Genomic DNA, 21736 nt, shown 5'->3' with positions numbered 1-21736 from the left:
CTTAGGATCTGACTTCTTAACTTTTCTGCCTTACTCTGTTCTCTTTCTCTCTGGGATGCATCTTAATGCAGGTCCTTTCTCTTGAAACACTCATATTTTATCACATAGTCTATGGGAGTCACACAGTAAAAATGCTTTGTGATTACATTTTTTTTTCTGTTTTCTTTTACAAAAGGTACAAGCCCAGTTAAGAAGTTTAAACCTGAATTATATATAGAAAAATGTGAATATTACTCATTAAAATGATAACTTCTGTACCTTTTTATTTTTGGTTTTAAATTATACCACTAATCCAAATACTATAAGGAATAACTGGTTTATAAAGGTTGATTAAGTTAGGAGTGACAGATACTTACCTTTTAAATAAAAAAGTCAGATCCTTAATGTATCACAGGGTCCTAATTTATAAGGTCATCCTCTTTCAGCAGTCTGCCCATCTCAATTGTCTCCTGGGTTTTCTTTATTTTGAGGACACAACAATGCTATTATTTTAGGTGTGGCAGCACGGTGGAAAAATAGGGAAGCATTTCATAATTGATGATGCAATGCTTTCCTTTATCTTGACATTCTTATCTTTGAATAGGAAAGGGGTAATGTGTTCACTATGTAAATTAATTGTAAGCCTTTGTTTTTGCTCTGTAAAAAGGGAAAACATTAAGGTTTTAGATAGTAATTGTTCTTTGACTCTGAACATGAGTCTTTGGAGAAATTCTCTTTGGTAAACGCAATTCACTCACATGCAGTGAAAACAGCCATCAAAAGCTTTCATAAAGAGGCTAATAGTATGGAGTAATAACTACTTTGAAGGGTGTTGGGGGAATTATTCAGAGGGGTTCTGCAAAGTGGTTTGGAGACGAAAAGTGCAATATAAATGCTAAGTAGCTCCATATTTTTTCTGGGAAGAGGTGCAGTAAATGTCATCACGGCTCTGCTCAAGCTGAGAAGCCACCTCTACGCCCATATTTAATGTTGATGAAATCACTGACACAACTTCCAACAGAGGATCTCTTTCTTCCCACTCACTGTCATGTAAATAATTTCCACAAAAGTCAGAGCAATTACTGCTTATGAAAGGTTTACACAATTTTCAGAATTGTGAAGAAAAAAAAAAAAAACCAGGCATATGGTATTTATATAGTAGGTACTCAGTAAATATTTGTTTATTTTGTTTTATTTTACCATTGCTTTTTAGGTGCCCTTTACTCGTGTGGTTTTGAAATCCCCTAAGATGATATCAGCACTAGATGGCGCTATGTTACCATGAAGACTGCCAGGGTGGTGGTGGTGGTGGTGGGGTGAATCTCTAATTTTGTAATTAGCCAACAATGCAGATAAGCAGAGGTTTAATTTAAGTCATTTCCCCCCTCATTATACTTTATAAGAAATCATGACCTTTTTATTTTGGAGGGGGGACAGGGACCTACTGTATTATTTTATCTCAGCATAAGCAAATTCAATTTGCTTTAATTCTCACTTTGAAGGAGAGAATGCCAGGCTGCCTCCTGCTCTGTTTCACAGTGTGTGGCGTTGGTAATGAGCTATGACAGCATTCCTCCTGCCGCTAACTGTGTCACATGAGCCGTCGGAAGGTGACTTGAGATGTGAAGAAATGAAGGTGCGTAATTGATTCTCACAGTGAGAACATGCTTTCTAGTCTGTCTTTCTCTGAAAAGCTCATGACAATTTTTATTAGAACAAAAGGGATGGTTTTCTCATAGTCCTTGGAAATTCCCATAATAGGCTAAAATGTTCCTTTTCCCTCTAAAAACAGTTTGTAGTGATTCAAATGGTCAATGATTTTGAAAATAATTGAACAGCTAAGCCTTAAAGTAATGTATACAAGCAAATTTTAGCAGAAGAGATCACTGGCTTCTACATTATCTTTGTGGGACAGAGGATATTCCTCCCAGCCTCTCATCTTTTATAGGTGTGAGGTGACATGGTGTTTTAGTGTGTTAATGTATGTTTCTATCTGTCTGGTGTTGAAAACCTTCAAAGGCGATTAACTCCTTTACAGAAGCTGAGAGGGAAGGAAATGAGTCCTTCACCAGGATATAGGTATCTGAATGGTGGCATTACTATAATGACATACATGCTTATGTATCTCTGTATCTCTACATACTTTAAGTCATATTTTATTAAGACAGTCTGTGGCTACTCGAAAAGGAAATTGGGAAGGAGAAATTTTAGAAAGGCAGCCGGAGAAGCTACTCAAGAGAATAGAAATAGCTTGATCCAAGAGAAGGAAAGAGGATAAGGTATAAACTAACCCTGCAGTTTCCAAACTACGTGCTGGGACACCCCAGGATGCAGCAGCCAACTCACAGGGAGGCCCCAGGATATTTTGAGTTTTTGAAGGAAATGGAGCAGCGTGTACCGGAAACCAAGCAGATGACGTTTAGAGTTTTCGTACTAAATTGCACTACATTCATAGATGACATCATATTTTTGCAAAGCTAGGTTTTTGGAGGCTGATGGGATAAAATGCAAGTAGTATGCAAAAATGAACAGGAATGGTTAACAAAGATGGCAGTGTCTAGTCTCATTCTAATGATGGAGTGGCTGTGCAGGGCCTAAGGGGCACACATGCCGCAATTGTAAGTAATTGTGGTTATTTAAGACTGAAATGAAACTTTTTTTTTTCAATTTGTATGTATAATTTTTTCAAATAGCTAAATTATTAGGACATACATACTTAAGATTTTTGGATTTAACTACCTAATGAAAGGAATGGCTATGTATTTTTTTTTTTTTTTTTTTTTTGGCTGTTAAAAAATTACTAAAGACACTAAGGGTGCCAGGAACTTGGAAAGTTTGAACTTCTGGGCTAACACTGTTTCTTGATGTCCGTTGAGGAGTAGACACACTCCTGCCCCAGTGACTTGGCTCTCACTGTCCTTCATCTGGAATGCCCTTCCCTCAGATAACTGGTTGACTCAATTCATTACTTGCAGTAAGCCTCTGCTCAAATCTCACCTACTCATGGGGGCCTCCACTTACCACCCTCGTTCATCCTGCCCTGCCCACCCTCCCCAGAGCTCACTGCCTCTTCCTTTCTCTATTTCCCCTTTAGTCCATCACCTGTCTCACTTTTAATACCCTACATCATTTAGTTATTTATTACTTTTGTTGTTTATTGTTTGTTCCTCTCACTAAGCTGTAAGTGTCACATGGACAGGGTTCTTTGCTGTTTTTTAAAAATAGACTAGTAAATTTAAACAGTGTTTAGAACAGTGCCTGACACATAGAGCTCTTAGTAAATATTTGTGGAATGAATGAAAAGTTGTCAGTGGCATCTCAAGCCTGGTAAATAATGTTTTGTTTCTATTTATTATACAAAAATGTATATAAAAAATTATACAGAAGAAAATACCTTAGGAGTTCTGAGGTGTTTTGTGATTCATATATTGGAAGAATAGTTAACTGAGTCATTTTTGTGGTTGTTGTTATTGCTTAAATAAATCCTATGTTTTTGCTTTATAGAATGAGAGAATGAGTACATCAAAGATTGTATTCTTCCTTTTCTTAGTTTCCCATTCTTTAACATAAGCCAATATGTATCTAGAGTTATATAGTCATGTGCCACATAATCACATTGTGGTCAATGACAGACCTTATGTATGATGTTGGTCCCTAAAGATTATATTGGAGTTGAAAAATTCCTCACCTACTGATGCCTTGATGATCCTGACCTCTGTAGGCCTAGGCTAATGTGTGTGTTTGTGTTTTAGTATCTAACAAAAAAAGCTTAAAAAGTGAAAAAAATTTTTTAATAGAAAAATCTTATAAAGATAAAAAGAAAAAATATTTTTGTATAGCTGTATATGTGTTTGTGTTTTAAGATGTGTTATTACAAAAGAATCATATAGTTTAGACAAATTAAAATGCTTTTAAAGTAAAAAAGTACTAGTAAGCTAAGGTTGATTTATCATTGAAGAAATATATATATATATATATATATATATTTTTTTTGAGATAGAGTTTCACTTTGTTGCCCAGGCTGGAGAGCAGTGGCACGATCTTGGCTCACTGCAACCTTGGCGTCCTGGTTTCAAGCAATTCTCATGCCTCAGTCTCCTGAGTATCTGGGACCACAGGCGCAGCTACCACACCCGGCTGATTTTTTTGTATTTTTGTAGAGATGGTGTTTCACCATGTTGCCCAGTCTGGTCTCAAACTCCTGAGTTTAGGCAATCCGCCCGCCTCAGGCTCCCAAAGTGCTAGGATTACAGGTGTGATTACAGGATTACAGGATTACCACACTGGCCATGAAAAATGTTTTAAAAATAAATTTAGTGGGCCGGGCACAGTGGCTCATGCCTGTAATCCCAGCACTTTGGGAGGCTGAGGCGGGTGGATCACAAGGTCAGGAGATCAAGACCATCCTGGCTAACATAGTGAAACCCCGTCTCTACTAAAAAAAATAAAATAAAATAAAAAATAATAAATAATTAAACAAATAAATAAATTTAGTGTAGCCTTAGTGTTTATAGAGTTTGTGGTAGTATACAGTAATGTCCTAGACCTTCACATTCACTCACCACTCACCCAATCACTTACCCAGGACAACTATCAGTCTTGCACGTTCCATTCATGGTAAGAGCCCTACAAAGGTGTGCCTTTTTTTTTTTTTTTTTTTTTTACCTTTTATATCATATATTTATCTACATTCTCTATGTTAACATATACAAATACTTACCATTGTTATACAATCACCTACAGTATTCAGTACCGTAACATGCTGCACAGGTTTGTATCCTAGGAGCAATAGGCTCTACCACATAGCCTAGGTGTGTAGTGAGCTCTACCATCAAGGTGTGTGTAAGTGCACCGCTCTATGATGTTCACAGAGTGACAATATCTCAGAATGTATCCTAGTCATTAAAAGATGCATAACTCTACTTACTAAAGTCCTTTAATTGTCATCCAGTAGGGACCAACGTTCTGTAAAAGAATTGGAAAATATCACAAGGCATTAATTTAAAACTTCAGTCTTCTCTGAAGTGAAGAACAGCTCACACAGGTAAGTACTATGCATCTAGTAGTGATGGCTGTAATTACTACAAATAAATGAGAGGGGGAGCTCACCAAAGTTTGATCCAAAGTAAAAAGGATTCCATGTTGACTTAGTGTATTGGTTCTCTATGCTGAAATTACCATAATTTAGTGGCTGAAAACAACACACATTTCTCACTTCATAATTATCGTGGGTGAGGAGATGGCACAGTATGGGTTAGCTGGCTAGGCCCTGTGGCTGCCAGCAAGGGATTGGGCAGGTTGCATTCGCAGCTGGAGGCCCAGCTGTGAAGGATCTTTGTCCACACTCATTCAGGTTGTCGGTAGAATTCATTTCCTTGAGGTTGAATGACTGAGGATCCCCAGTCTTACCGGCTGTCAGCTGGAGGCTGCCCTTGGGTTCTAGAGACCACCTGCAGTTCCCTGCCATGTGGCCCTCTCCAGAGCCCATTCCCAGGAAGGTGGTTTTCTTCTTGAAGACCAGAAAGAGAATCTTTCTCCTGCCTGCTGAGATGAAGTCTCATACAGTGCAGCATAATTGTGAGGGTGACGTTCCATCACAGGTCTTACCCACACTCAAAGGGAGTGGATTTCACAAAGGCATTAACACCAAGAAGTGGGAATTATTGGGAGTCACCCTTGGGTCTGTTTGTTACACTCAGGCAGCAGAAAATGGAGCACCCTCTATGTTCTATAAGAATCCTAGTCCCCTATTTGCCCCCTAAGCTATATTTTAGGTAGCCCTCTTTTCTCAGCATGTATTCTGCTTCAAGACCTGGGATGTTTACTGAAAGGCCGATCACTTGTGCTTCTAGCATCACCTCAGACAATGCAGTTCTTCAGGCTGAGGTGGTCTCTCCGCAGCTCCCTGAGATGTCCTCATCCCCTCCGCACTGGGGGCACTGCTGCAATCTCCAGCCCCCTGCTCTGATAGAACTGGGTCTACTTTAGGTTCTTTGCTGCTAAAGCTCTGGGTTTGTTAAAAAATAAAGGCTTGAGAATTATCTATTATGGTTCTTCTCCCTGAGTATTAGGCTAAATTGTTTTATTTTTTAGAGTTTCATTGTTATATTTGTGATCTCATGAGTTATTACCTTTGAATCAATAGTAACATGTTATGTCTAGCAAAGCATTTTAGATGTATTAAGATTATGAGATATTAATACAATACATACATTTTCTTATAAATGTAAAATATTACCTATAAGAAATCCTATGCCTTAACTCTTCTTGTCTAGTTTGAGTTGCTAGTCTATTCATTGCTAATGTAGGGAGTAGGATGATGTTCTGTTAGTATCAAAGATAAATTACAGTAATAGAAGTAGTGAACAGCAAGGTGGAGTTATGTAGCTAGACAGGATCGCTGATGAATAAACACTAAATCATCTACTTCCCCTTGCCTTCTCTGTTCTCAGATTTTTCTCATGGGTAACATCCATGAAACATGTTCACGTCTATTCAGTCCTTGGGAAAGTGGGAGAGAGTTTTGTACTCAATGATTTAAGGAAACTTTGGACAAAAATGTGACTCCATTTATTATGTAGGGTGATGTTCACTACATATTAAATAACTATATTTTGCTAGGAACAGTGGCTCATGCCTGTAATACCAGCATGCTGGGAGGCTAAGGAGTGATTGAGGCCAAGAATTTGAGACCAGGGTGGACAACATAGTGAGACCTTATCTCTGAAAAAAAAAAAAAAAACCCAAAAAACAAAAAACTATATTTTACTTGACCATGAACTTTCACTGAAATATAGTGTGTATGGTATTAAATATTGGTACTCAATATTTTTTAAAAGCAAGGTTGGAGGCAACCAGTTTGGTATTAGAGAGAGAGGGTTCATAATAGTTTTCTTGCAACATCTCTACAAAATACTTCCACTGTCTTGATAAATCTACTAATTATAAAATTGAATTACAAAAATTAAAGAAAAATATAACACTGATTTAAGGAAATTAATTTATTATTTTATTAACAGTGACCATATCATTTCTATAATATGAAACATTAAATGTTATTAATAAAGACATTAATCTATCAAAAGATACATGGGAGCTATTTAGAGCCAACAAGTCGGGAAAAACAGTCATATTATACAGTAAAATTCATTGGGGAAGAATACTAGACTGTTTTTCTCAAGACCTGTGAGAATCATAAATCCATGGAAACTGAGGAGTCTCATTTTTCTTTGGCAAAGAAGAACCGTGTGAAGCTTTACCAGGGGTATGAATTTGCATTTATAAAAAGCTGTAAAAATTCCAGTAAAGCCCTGTTTTTAATTATTTCACCATTCCATGGGTTTCATTGTACTGTGGGTCAACTCTGTACCCACAGAGAGCATACGATTAGGTAGTTACCCAAAAACATACTCAGGATTCAAATATTCTAATAAGTAGATAAGCTTTTAAAAAGGTTTGTTAAGCACTGCCAAATAGTGCCATATAGAAATATGCATAGTTTTTCCCCATGGCCTCATAATTCAAGGCATCATGGTATCTATCCTATCTTTGGTTGTTGAAATACAAAACTGGACATATGTGCACGTTGCTTTTATAGGAATGTTTATTTTAATCTTTTAAGGTTCTATAGGTTTGATGTGGACTTTAGAGGTAAAGGTTTTTGGAGGCAGAGATTTCCTGTGTCCAGGCGAGGGGAGGTTCAGAAAGGAGGTCAGCAGATTGTCCCTGAGGGGCAGGAAGATGGCTCTTCCAGGTGTCTGGAACCACATTGGGAAGGAACACCATCTAGAATACTTGTATGACCCAGGGCAGTGTTTCTCAAATTAAGCCTCCTTCAGCATCATTGGGAAACCTTGTTTGAGATTGCTGTTCCCATTCCCAGTTCCTGATTCAGTAGATCTGGCTGTGGGTCTGAAATTTTGCATTTCTAACAAGTTCCCAGATGATGCCGATACAGCTGTTCGAAGACCACATTTGAAAAACATTAACCTAGTGGGCCAGTCATCACTTGGCTTGATTAGGAGCTGGTTATTTGCAGAGAACAGGAGGCAAGGAAAGCTGGAGGGAGCACCTAACATGAGGGTGAAGACCTCAAGTCTTGATGCAAAATGCTTTTAAGGAAGCCTATGGATGACACTGACTTTGGAGACGATCACTCTTCCCTACTCCATGTACACTGGCAAGAAAACAAAAACAAGTACAGTGATTGCTCTCTAGGGGAAGTCTTTATGACTAGGATCACAGGCTTTGAAGTCAGCTGAGACTTGAATCTGAGTTACTGCTCTACCTGGCATAGCCAGAGTGAGCCATTTCACCTCTTAAGTCACAATTGCTTCTTAGTGGGCTAATGCCTCAGAGTGGGTTCTCAAAAATGAGTGTCATTACCCTTTTCCATTTAGGGAAGCCCCTAGTGAGTATGACTGTAACCCCTTCTCCCTCTGCCCAACCTCCAGCAGCCAGGGCAGGGGGACTCATAACTCTGGCTTGGCCACATAGATTATCTTCCTGGAGTGAGCAGGTGGAATCAGTGAGGGAGATGAAGGTGGGAGGATGGTTAGGATTTGGTGGTGGTCATAGCCTATCAGTGTTCATCTGCAGTGGGAGCAGCAGCCAGTGGCGGTGGCATTGTATCTACTGCCAAGATTGCTCAGTGCCTTCACATCCTCAGGGACTCTGCCCACATGTGAACTTTATGAGATCTCTTCCCCGAGTATTCTTATTTTAAAGAGCAATACCCACCCCCCTCGATGTATAACTCCCTCTCCCCATCCCTGCTTTAATTTTTCTATTAGCATGATCTACTATGCTGGGTTTTTTTCTGATTTGATTTTGTGTAATTCTCTCATTAGAAGCTGAGCCTTGGGAAGAAAGAAATTTTGTCTTTTCTTCACTGTCATTTGCCAATGCCTAGAACAATACCTGAAACATAGTACTAGATCAGAACTTATTGAATGAATGAACACTGTGAGCTTGTTATAGTCTAGTAAATTCACTATTTATCTAAAAGAACTAAAATCTATTTTTTGGTTGTCATTATTGACCCTGGAGATACCCATCATTATGAAGTGTTTTTAGTAGTTTTAGTTACCTTTAAAGTGTTTCCATTAACAGATAGGAGCTACTTTAAAAATTTTGTGTAGGTAAGTTATCAGCTAAGAATGTTCCTTATTAACTAAGATTTTGATGACATACAAACATGAAACAGCTGTATGTCTTTTCTCCAATGTTTTTCTTTTATGCCACCAACCATGTACTGTCAAATATTTCCCATCTCAACAATATTTTAGATGAATCACATTGCATTGTGGACATTTTTGGGTATGGAATTCCAGTCCCACTCAGTGTAATAAGTTTGAAAGGTCAGCCTCATGTCCAATGGAGAAAGAACTCTTCTCACCAAGCCTGGCCTAGGACCCACAGCACCTGCATTGGTGAGGGAACTGCATTGGTGGAAGCCTGTCTTGCTACTTTTCTTTTTTGGCATCTTCTTTTTTTCCCTCTAGTGTGCTAGGGTATGGGGGGAATAATGGGTGAAGGAACAAATGCCTCCCACATAAGAAAAGTCCTGTGTTTCTTCCTTGGCTGGCCACATGAACTGTATGGCAGGCATCTAATGACTTCTCTCATTGTCCGGTGGGCAGCCCTCTGGCCACCCAGCTTAAACTTGGGTAATTTCCATGGTGTCCACTTGGCCCAGGGAGATGCACCTAAGGGTGGGAGGGCAGACTACTATGTTGCTTCCCTTTCTTCAGGCAGCCACAACCCCACAATTAATTCACTTTTACTGTGCTCAGAGTGGGCACAGGAGCAGGTTAACAAACTCGCCCACACACAGAGTCCACCTGGAGAAAGGATGTCAGTTTTCTTGCAGTTACTGCTAATTTCTTTGAGCATGTGACACTTGGCTTTGGGATAGGAAAATAGCCCCATCACTGCAGGGAAGAAGAAAAGCCATAGACTTTCACCTTGCCAGTGTTTCTTAATGGGAGAGCTAATGGAAATTTGAGTGACATCAGGTTTTGCTGTGCAGTGCTCTACCTTAAATTGCAGGATATTTAACATCCCTGGATCCCGCCCATTAGATGCCAATTGCATCACCAACGCCTCCCCATGTTTCCAACCTCCACTCAGCCTGAGAACCATTGGTAGGCCAACAACTCAATAACACACTGGAATTCTAGAACTTCTAAATCTATTGCTTATGCAGACTGGTGGGAGTAGTGGGTGATAGCTGCGTAACTGATAAGTTCCACAGAGATATGTCTGGCAGTTCTCTTTAGCATGTGAAGGATCTTAGCACCTATTATCCTCAGCTTTGGGTTTTAGTTGAAATCCTGAGACAAGGCAAAAAGAGTCCTTCAACATCCTATTACAGGCTGAAAGCAACATGTCTCCACATTACAGTGTAAGATTTGTAATGTTTGTAGATTTCTTTATGTAGCTAGTTTCTTCCTGGTATGTAGGTTCCACTTAGCCTCAGTCGGAAAAGCTGCCCCGTTCCTATCTTCTTCATTCAAGTTCTTGTGAGGGACCCCCAGTCTTCAGAGCAGCATAGCTTTTATTCAGCTTCTATAAATACAAATCCTATCCAAATAATCACAGCTATTTTTATGATGTCTGTAGTTCTACAGCTTCGTAAAAGGAAAATTAATATTTTGTATTTGATTGAACCATGAAATGACCATTTTTTGTAGGTTAAAATTATTGAATATTGGCAATTTTGTGTAATTCAATCTAAGTATGTTAGTGGACTTCACGCCTAATTTAAATGTAAGCAAAAAGCTTTAGCATAAAGCATTATCAGTGATTGAAAATGACAAGATGTTTATGAGAGACTCAGATTTCCTCCCTATTCACTATGAATCAGTCTGAACTGAAGAACATGGGGGAAAGAAAGGGAGCTAATCTCTCAAGTTTGCATCATGTTCTGCCATTTACAGAATGCCTTCACATGCATAATTTCATTTGCCTTTTTGTTGAGACAGAGTCTCACTCTGTTGCTGTCTGGAGTGCAATGGTGCGGTCTTGGCTCACTGCAACCTTCTCCTCCTGGGTTCAAGCAATTCTCCTGCCTGAGCCTCCCGAGTAGCTGGGACTACAGGTGCATGCCACAACACCCAGTTAATTTTTGTATTTTTAGTAGAGACAGGGTTTCACCATGTTGGCCAGGTTGGTCTCGAACTCCTGACCTCATGATCTTCCCACTTTGGCCTTCCAAAGTGCTGGGATTACAAGCGTGAGCCACCATGCCCAGCCTGCCTTTTTTTTTTTTTTTTTTTGAGATGGAGTCTCGCTAAGTTGCCCAGGCTGGAGTGTAGTGGCATAATCTTAGCTCACTGCAGCCTCCGCCTCCTGGGTTCAAGCAATTCTCCTGCCTCAGCCTCCTCAGTAGCTGGGATTACAGGCACAGGCCACCATGCCCAGCTAAATTTTTGTATTTTTAGTAGAGATGGGGTTTTGCCATGTGGGCCAGGCTGGTCTCAAAACTCCTGACCTCAGTTGTTCCGCCTGCCTTGGCCTCCCAAAGTGCTGGGATTACAGGCGTGAGCCACCACACCTGGCCTCATTTGCTCTTTATGCCACCCTAAAACCCATCTCACAGAAGAATATTGTGTTCCTTTAGGGGCACAATTGAAAATGAACATTTTCTACACATGTATAAATATCTAGTCTCTTAATGAAATTTTCAGTTTTAGAAAAGCCATTTTGCTAATATTCAGGACATTTCCTCAAATTTAATCTCTAGTTAGGCTAAATATTTAAAACGCCCAAATAATTAAGAAATACCTTGCCATGATAGTAGCATTATATAAATTACATTTAGTCATATTGTGGGTTTTGGTTAATGATTTCTACATGCCCTACAATGTGTGCTTAGATGAAATGTCTTTCCTGACTACCCGCAGCCCGCAGACCCAGTGGAGATTTAACGTCAGTTACCTTATGAAAGCAGGCTTGAAATGGTGAGGGAAGAGGATATTGATTTTGGAGAAGGGTGTATGGTTCGGGGATATCATCATACATTTCTTGGGCTTTATGACTTTTGGAAAAGGTTATTATAATGGAGTCAAGCTTTTAGCATTGTTTTGCACAAAAAAAGAGAAAGTCTTTTGTGGGTGAGAATAAAAAGGAGAAGCAGTTAATGAAAAAACAAAATTCTCAGATCTTCTATTTGTCAGTATTTACAAACAAGAAGGTCTATCTACTTACCTAGTGCATGCCAAACCATGGAATTCCATTCAGTGATTTTTCAAGAAAGGAGGTTCTTTCCTAGAGTGAATTTAACCTTTGTGTCTATCCATGTGGATTTGGAGGATATGCCCCGGTGAATAGTAGGACTTTTAATTTGCATGCTACTCAATATGTTCACTGTAATTGTTTTAGCTGTGTTTTTTTTCTCCCAGAGGAAAAAAGTCACGAGAATCTTAATGCTGTGTCCTTTACTGTCCTCTTCCTGGAAGATGTCATACTGTCATGTTGATCAGTTTGCTCTGAATTCCTTCTGTTTGCTCTCAGTGGTCATTTTTGCTGACTCTCCTTATTGACTTCCCCAGAGGAGCAGTCCCAAATCTGTTCAACTCTCCCTCATCCTCACTCTGTACTAGTCTCTCAGCAGATGACTCCTAAAAGTCCTGGAAAATGTCGGGGGAGTAGAGGTCAAGGGACGTTGGGCTAATTCCAGCCAGACTTTTATGTTTATAACAACTTACAAGAAACAAAAGCATTACATTCAGTCATATACCCCTTGGGGTACATCTGTCTTTTGGATATGACATGAGATAATTAATGTGTAAATAATAATTAGAGTGCTTGGCACAGAGCAAGCAGTTAATAACTGCTGGTTTCTATCTGTCTTTCTTTAATAACCTTTTGACCAGTAAAGACGGTTCAGAAAATATTATGTAATTCATTTTCAGCAATTATGATCTAATGAGTTATGACGACCTGATGTCCTTGCTTCATTTGGTGGTTCAGGTAGTATAGCCAAAATAGGAGTGTGAGATGGCTCTAAACCAAAGACAATACCTAAAATGACTTCTGCTGTCAAGCCACTTGGATGGAAGCATCTTTTTCAGCTGTGCCCCAACTTGGATTAATTTTTATAAGATAGACCACCTGATCTCAATTTTAGTGGCAGGGATCCATCTTGCTGAAGCTCCCTAGCAACTAGCTAATGTTTGCAGCTTCTTCAAGCTATTGTCTCAGTTTTGCTGCTGCTGTGGTTGCCAGTTGCTTATCTGGACTGACTGGTGACCAACACAGTCCCCAGCTCTCTTCTGAATTCCACTAAATAATCATGATAGCTGGCTGGGCGCAGTGGCTCAGGCCTGTAATCCCAGTACTTTGGGAGGCCCAAGTGGGTGGATCATGAGGTCAGGAGTTCGAGACCAGCCTGGCCAGCATAGTGAAACCCTGTCTCTACTAAAAATACAAAAAATTAGCCAGGCATGGTGGCAGGCACCTGTAATCCCAGCTACACAGGAGGCTGAGGCAAGAGAATCACTTGAATCTGGGAGGCGGAGGTTGCAGTGAGTCGAGATTGTGCCACTGCACTCCAGCCTGGGTGACAGAACAAGACTCCATCTCAGAAAAAAAAAAATCATGATAGCCTCCCAACTTGGTGTAATGTTAATGTGTGTCCTATTGTGCATGCTGGGACCATTTTCAGTGAGAGATTTACAGTGGCACCGACTCAGCAAAGACTGACTTTTGTGATAAAATGAATTAATATTTATTTAGTGCTTTGCAGGTTAAAATTACTTCTTATATATTATCTCATTTTATCCTTATGTTAACCCAGTGAAGTAGATACAGCAAATGTTTTTATCTGTTTTTTTATTCATAAGATTAAAGAATATTGTTTGAGAATGTTCTTACACTTTAATTTTTTTTTTTTCCCCCCTGTAGGTGAAATGTCCAGCTTTTAAGTGAATTGGTATGGTATGGTGGCTAGTTCCAATTGAAATGGCTAAGCTTCATCCCTTTGAACTCTCAACTTTTCAGGTAATACTTTGGAGGTATAACTGCATGTAGTTGGGATGTTGTAATAGGTATGAGTGTTTTATGTACAGATGCTTTGTGCTTTGAACCGGTTTCTTCCAACAAGCTGTTGTGTTGCCCCACCTTTGAATGATGCAGTTTCTTCCTGAATAAATCACATTAAACATGCATAGGAAATTTTTTTAGCAACGTCAACTGTGATATTATTATAATCTTAAAGCAGGAGTGGCAATTTGTGAACAACAACTTTGGCAAAGGGCCTTGTGAAAAATTGAGAATCACTTGTTTATTATTGTTCTTTTAAATCCTCTTAAGTCTCTGCCAAAAAGAGACTTAAATATTTGTTGCACCCAGTAAATATTTGTTGAATAAATGAGTGAATGAATTATAGAAGGCAGCATTATAGATTGATTGATACACCACAGTTGAAATGGACGACAGTGCATCCTGTGCATTTACTAAACTGAACCATTGACCGATTCTTGAACGTTTCCAGCACCTTCCCACCCCATGCTTTTGGTCACTCCATTTCTTTCATCTCTAATGTCCTTTCCATCTCTGTGATTCAAAATTCTACCCAGCCATTGGACTAGATCAAATGCCATTTTCTTCTCCATTTTTTCCTGAAGCCTTTGTGGCTTTTCCATTCCATTCCATTCCACTGGAAATGACTGCATCTCAGAAAGTTCCCATTGCTCATGTCTTTTTGGTACTTAGTATATTTTCCTTGTAGAGCACATACATTATTATTTCCTGGTAAAGTATACACATTATATCTTTCTCTTTAGAATGTAAGTTCTCAAAGAACAGACTGTACTGTATTCATCTTTTCAACACACACACACACGCATACATATATTTTAGCAGGGTGTTACATCTGCTAATTTCTCAATCGATTTTGTTGAATTAATTAGGTTTATAGGGATTTAACTATTCTTTCTATATTGTAATACCTATAGTGAAAATTCTTATCCTTAATAACATTTTTCAACAAAGATGCTGACAAATAGGAAAAACACTGAGATTTGATTTTCATTGACAATTTGAAGCCTCTGATAGAAATACAAATAGTAGAATGGACAAGGCCTTGAGAGAACTAAGTTTGTAAAAGACACAGAGCATATAAACTTGTTGTGATTAGTTAGGGATGAACAGAATCACTACGAGAATCATTGATATTTACTCTAAAAATCTAGTGAGCTAATACAGCATTTTTCTTCAGAGAGAGCAACATGTTAATTTTTTGAAGTTTGCTTTGGAATTCAGCACGTGGCTCTTCAGTAGTTTCCAAATTATTTCATAACATCGCAAAATCAAAACAACAATGTCAAAACACTCCTAGAATTATTTCTAGACCCAGTAATGGAACTGACAATAAATATCAGGGGTTTGCCTGCGTTGGGGGTGGGGCCAGCATGGAATGCATTATTTCTCCCTTACTGTCATTCCAGGCAGTTGCCAATTTGGGCTGATTATTTATAGATGACTCTGCAGTGTGACAGGCAGTTCTCCGAGTGAAGCCTCAGGCAGTGAGGTCCTGAGGAAATAGGAAAGACCTGCACATTCCCTAGAGCAATGGGGAAGGAACTGCCGGGCAGCCAGAAGCAGTCTTCCCCCAGAGCCCCCTTCTTGTTTTTTCCTTTTCACACAAATGTTCCCAGGGGGTTTGCAAAACACGGATTCATTTTAAAAGGTGTTACAGTATATTCCCTAGCGGCAGCCTCCTTCCCTACAGAGACAAGCATTAGAGCCCTCAGAAATCTGGGTTACTGACTTGGAAACCGAATAATTGGGGATGAATGAATGGATGAGAGTAAAGAGGCTCCACATAAAAGGAATCCCTTCCCACAGCATCTTTCATGCCGGAGGACATTAGGATGCCAATAGACGCAGTCCATGGGTTTGGGTTGCCAGGTAACCAGGGTACCCGCAGATTTCCATTTTTACTTTATTTCCGATTCAGGAAAGCCTCGTTTCATACACAGAAAGGAAATAACACCTCTCCCCACCCCCATTTATTTAGGTCTAACTATTAACATTCACCTGTTGGTAGCTAAAATGTTTCAGACGACGCAGTTGTTTTTAAACATTTAAGCTGTTAGAAAATCAACAGGAAACATCAGGATGAAAACCGGAGGGTGGTAAGGTAAAGGGCAGTGGTGTTCCTGCTTGGCATTCAGGCAGCCAGTGGAAAAACCCTGTGCGTCCCCGCTGGGGTTTCTCAGTTTCTGTTGGCCTGAGCGCATTAATCCAGCTTCAACGATTCAAGCTCTTCTGCCTCCTTGCTGTGAATTTCCTTGCCTCCAGAAAACACTCAAGACACACTGAGGAGACTCCCCCCAATTGCTTGCTTTTGCTTCTTTAAAAGCTTATTGGTAACCCATTCTTTTGTAATAAAATAAGCCTTTTATGTGTAATTTTGCAATGCAATAAAACCAAACAGAACATTCTCCACCCCACTCCTGTCAAGGAATATGGGGCTAAGTCGTTTTCTTCCCGTTTGATAGAAAAGCAGCGGAATTGAAGAGCTTCTGAAATTCAGTGGAACAAAGGCTAAATAAGCCTGCAGCCCAACATGTGGTTACAAATGAGCTCTTTGGATAGTGTTCATGTCTCTGGAACATATATCTGGGTGTGTAAGTGTGTGAGTGTGTGTGTACAGTTGGGGTTTTGTTGTGTTTATGGCATATAATTATACATCTGGACCCTGGATGGGAAGCTTGCCAAAATGATGTGCCCTTTAGCATGGCAATCGGTTTGAGGCTGAGCTGTTTAAGGTTTATCTACCACAACACGAATATTTTTCTTCTAAGGCAGACACAAGTCTAGGAAGACTCACAGGGAAGTTTCCACAGTTCTGGGTGTGGAGTGTGAGTGGGGCTGGAAAGACAGATCTTCGATCTGCAGTCTTTTCACACTGCCGGCCTAGGAAGGTTTTGTCTTTAAAATCTGTCATTTTTCCAAGCTCTTGACGGACGAAGGCCAAAGCAAAATGAGCCTTGGTCTGGCTGACAACTGTCATTAGCGCTTTGTGATAATTAACCCCTGACAGATCAATGAGATGATTTTCCATCAGAAAAACTTGGACGTTTACAAGACTGAACTAAAATGAGCAGAGAACAATAGTTCAGTGGAATTCTTAAAGTTGCTAATAATCTATAAAAGTAATCTTGGTTGAATTAGTAATGCCTGCTAGCAGACTAGTAACCCTAGTGTTTGCATGTTTTCAAATGCCTTTTGTTCTTGAGTCTTCAATGTTAGAGATGCTGTTTGGGTTAGTTATAAATTACTCAAGGGAAACCAACAGTGCATATTCACGGTCTCAAATTACAGTACGTTACAAAATGTTATTTCGTCCCTAACATTTCTATACAGTTGAAATCTGGGCAAGATGAACATCAAGGGTAACGCTGAAGGGAAAAAGATGCCACAAAAAAAGCAAAAAAGTTCTGAAATGGTATTTGGGCAGGGGCTGGCTGTATTCCATAGTCTTCTAGGAGAAGGAGATGAAAAGAAAATAATTGTGGTTATTTTTATGTGTTTATGTGTATTTGCATACATATACATATTTGTTTGCAGGCACAAATATGAATATGTAAGCACATGTACAAACCGCATTTTTAGCGTGAAGGAATACCACTACATTCTCCTCCAATTCTCTTTCATAGTTTAGATGCCACTGAATCTAGTCACCCTAGTTGGTCCTACTGCAGGAATGTCTGTCTGTGGAATAGTCAGGAAGGGTAGGATATGTACTTTTTGGCATGTAGCGCATACTCAATAAAGATGTGATTTTTCTGAATTATAAGGGAGAAGGGAGGGGTGGGGAGAAGAGAATCAGGAGATCCAGAGCATAAGCTACTCTTCTGATAAAAAGTGAAAATATTGGCCCACAGGGAGTGAAAATGCTGGAACCAGGATTTGCAGATCCAGAGACTAAAACATGACTTTAAATCAGACTGACTGCATCTGCCCATTTTGATGGTAAAGACCTCATGGGAAAGACTTTTTGATAAATGAACAGGCATTAGTCTTATGACATTTCTCCAACATCCTGCAGTCATTTTGATGGCCACACCTCACTTTTCTTTACTGCCCGCTACTCCTTTGCCTCTCTAGCAGCAGAAAAGGTGAATAATTTTCATTCCAAGGTGAGTTCAATTCAAAGTCTCTCCCCTCCTTTTTGAGCTCCAATCAGCAGGGAAATGGTTTTATTTAGAGTAATTATTAGAAGAATTATTCATAATTCTTCAGAAAGCCAATTTCATGGCATGTAAATGTTGAGTGCAGGCTGTCAGATCCAGTTATGCTACGACTCCCAAGGATCCTTTCAAGGTTGTGTCCAGTAGCAGGATTTATGTCACAGAATATTTTTGTCTTATTTATATGTATTACATTGTTTATGCTGCTAAGTTGCAAAAATGGTATTTACTTTGTAGTGATTTACAGTATCTTGCCCTTTTAAAGCAATCTCTGATTTTGGTGTAATGTGAGGTTTTTGTTTAGGAATACAATCATGTGGCCTGGAAGAAGTAAAGATATCTACAGTACTTTGATTTGATTTGCTGTCACATCTGGTTTCCTCAGCAGGCTCTTGGTCAAAGTATGCATGGGGTGGTGGATGGAAGCTGAAGAAAAGTGATAACAGAATGTAATTTGTCTTTGTTTCCCAATGAGATGGATGGATGTCAGCAAGTTCTTTCCTAATGGAAAAAAGATGGCTGAACCATCAAGCTTTTAGGAGTGCTTTTAATCATTGATCTGTTCTTCCTAAGAAATTATGTCCCACAGGTGCCTACAAATGGGGAGGAAATAATGGGGGGAAACTTACCACTTATCTCCTCTATTCACATGCTCACAGAGAGTGCACTTTGAGAATCAGTTCTGTGTGTGCTCTTATATAGATAGGATTGGGTCATATCCCTCAGGAATATTCAGGAAGGAATTGGAGAAGAGTTTGAGAGCCTATATCTTAGGAAGTTTAAAATTTTTCAAAAAACTCACAAAATTATTGCATCAGAAATCACCACTTTCGGCTGGGCATGATGGCTCATGCCTGTAATCCCAGTGCTTTGGGAGGCCGAGGTGGGCAGATCACGAGGTCAGGAGTTCAAGACCAGCCTGGCCAACATGGTGAAATCCCGTCTCTACTAAACATACAAAAATTAGCCAGGCATGGTGGCGGGCATCTGTAATCCCAGCTACTCGGGAGGCTGAGGCAGGAGAATTGGTTGAACCTGGGAGGTGGAGATTGCAGTGAGCTGAGATCATGCCATTGCTCTCCAGCCTAGGCAACAAGAACAAAACTTTGTCTCAAAAAAAAAAAAAAAAAAAAGACCACTTTGAAAATCCTCTGTGAGGTATCAAAGAAAGTATTATGGGCTTTCCTGTTTAGTGGTCCATGAAACTGTGGAAACCAACATATATGGCTTCTGAGTTTCAAAGGAAATTGCTGTCAATAAGTGCCATGTGCATCAATTATGAAATCATAACATGTCTGAAAGTGGAAGGGACATTTCGAATCATTTAACCTAGCTCTTTCATTCTACTCTTGAGGGAATTTAAATCTTATGCCAATTGGGGTAAAAATGTTTTCCACTTCTTATAAATCTGGTTCAATTACAGGAAATGAGAGCACATACTTTAGTGCCTTTCAGCATCTGAGTGTAACTTCTCAGATTGTTGAAAGTAGAAAGGAATGTGGCAAATCTCCTTCTAGGGATTCAGTGCACAAAATATTTCTTTGCAAGAGTTATTGGTCAATTGTAAACTAATTAATCAGTGTTTCCCACAGATCCTTAATATTTCTTCCTCCACTTCACTTCCCTCAAAAGAAATGAAGTTAGGTGATAATGAAGGAGTATATTTGAGGAGGGTCTGTATTATAGTTATTTTTTATGCTTAGAATAGGAAGGTATCAATTTTTAATAGAAATAATATTATATTATACCAAAAAATTGTGTTTTGTTGTCTCATGACAGCTATCTAGAGAGATTTCAAAGTCTTAACTTGAGTACATGTAGTAATTAGGAGGTATAATTAGGTTAATTAGAAGCTGCATCTCTTAATGATTCAAAATTATTCAGGAGAAAAAAATCACAAAAGAAGAGACAGTACAGGGAGAGAATTGCCTCTCAAAGCTTTTCTCCTTTGAAAGTCATATTATTATTATAGCAGTATTTGCTTATACTCTTGTTGGAAATTTTCATTATGCCTGCTTTGTTTCAGCTCTATTAAGTGAATAGTGATGGATTTATCAAAATAATTTCTGTTCATTGACTAAAAGCTAGAATATTAATACAAACCAGTTTAGACCCTGACATTAGTTAATGCATCTCCTCGAAATCTAGTTCTCTCCAGTACTCTTTCTCCCTCTGAGACTGAATGTCTTCTTCTGGTCCCCATTGCTGGATCCTCTTCTTCTGCCTGCTCCTGTTGTATTGCTAGACCTGGGTACTGTCTGCATGATTTAGCACTTTCCTGGTCTACACCTTTCTCATGAGCTTCTGCTGCCTCACCAGCCTCTCAGACTCTACCCAAATTGAATTTATTATATTCCTCCCCAACTTGCCCACATCTGTTCCTAATTTCTGTAAATGACCGCCAAGTCCTCTAAGCTAGAAAGAGAGGCATCAACTTTGACTCTTTCCTCTCCCTCATACTGCAAATCCATTCAGTCATCAAATCCTGTAGATTCTATCTCCATAACTCTTTCAAATCTATCTTCTCCTTTTCAATTCTGCCAGTGCTCCTGTTGATCCCTTGTTCTATTTTTGACCCAGGCTGCTTTGGCTACTTCAATCTCTGACAACTCACTCAGGGCATCAGGAGCAGGAACATTTCTCTTTCTTTGTCTTTGGTTTCTTCCATGCAGGGAAACCAACTAGTACACTAAGCATGGTATTGTGGATATGGTTTGTTATATATGTTATATTATATATGTTGACTGAATTGGAATCCTGGCTATATATGTTGACTGGATTGGAATCCTGGCTGCACACAGGAGGGGGGCCTGGACCCAGCCAAGGAAACCATTTTTTCCCTCCTATGCCTCAGGGCCTGTGATGGGAGCGGTCTCTGTGAAGCTCTTTGACATGGTCTGGAGGCATTTTCCCCATTGTCTTGGTGATTAACATCTGGCTCCTCATTACTTACGCAAATTTCTGCAGCTGGCTTGAATTTCTCCTCAGGAAGTGGGGTTTTCTTTTTTATCGCATAGTCAGGCTGCAGTTTTCCAAACTATTATGCTCTGCTTCCTCTTGAACTCTTTGCCACTTAGAAATTTCTTCCACCAGATACTCTAAATCATCTCTCTCAAGTTCAAAGTTGCACAGATCTCCATTGTCTTCTGGGAGCCTTTGAGACCTCCCTGCTCCTGCTTCTCCCACAGTAGAATTGTCTGCTCTAAGTCCCCACTGTACTTCACATGCTTCTCAGTAGCATTAGGTAATACCATTATCGAGCTTAACAGAAGCTCACCTTAGAAAGCCCCTGGGTTCCAGGCTCCATTCTAAGCACTTTACATAAACCACTTGCTTGGCTACATATCCATCTCCCCTATGGGACTGCAAGCCCTTTAAGAACAGGAAAGTCTTAACAATATTTTAATTTTTTTTTATTTTTAATTATACAAGTAATAGATGCAATTAGAGGAGAAATGCCTTTCCTAAAACAAATTCTAACTACTTATGTCTGTATCAATAGACTCTGTTTTCCATCTGCTTTTGTTCCTAAGACTGATCCCTCAGCTTGTGCC

The 21736-nt window shown here is 39.4% G+C and overlaps 1 long non-coding RNA gene across 1 annotated transcript in view; it reads left to right on the top strand.

The window, feature by feature from the left end:
- The first annotated feature begins 1347 nt into the window (after positions 1-1347).
- Positions 1348-21736, top strand: part of LOC105499977 (uncharacterized) — a 320880-nt gene continuing 300491 nt past the window's right edge. The window contains exons 1-3 of the long non-coding RNA XR_011624773.1: positions 1348-1615; positions 4931-5023; positions 13888-13983. This is a non-coding gene — a long non-coding RNA (uncharacterized lncRNA). The remainder of the gene's footprint in view (positions 1616-4930; positions 5024-13887; positions 13984-21736) is intronic.

The sequence above is a fragment of the Macaca nemestrina genome, chromosome 6 (genome assembly GCF_043159975.1).
Source record: "Macaca nemestrina isolate mMacNem1 chromosome 6, mMacNem.hap1, whole genome shotgun sequence".
Taxonomy (NCBI): Eukaryota; Metazoa; Chordata; class Mammalia; order Primates; family Cercopithecidae; genus Macaca; species Macaca nemestrina.
This window is presented reverse-complemented; position numbering and strand designations above follow the sequence as displayed.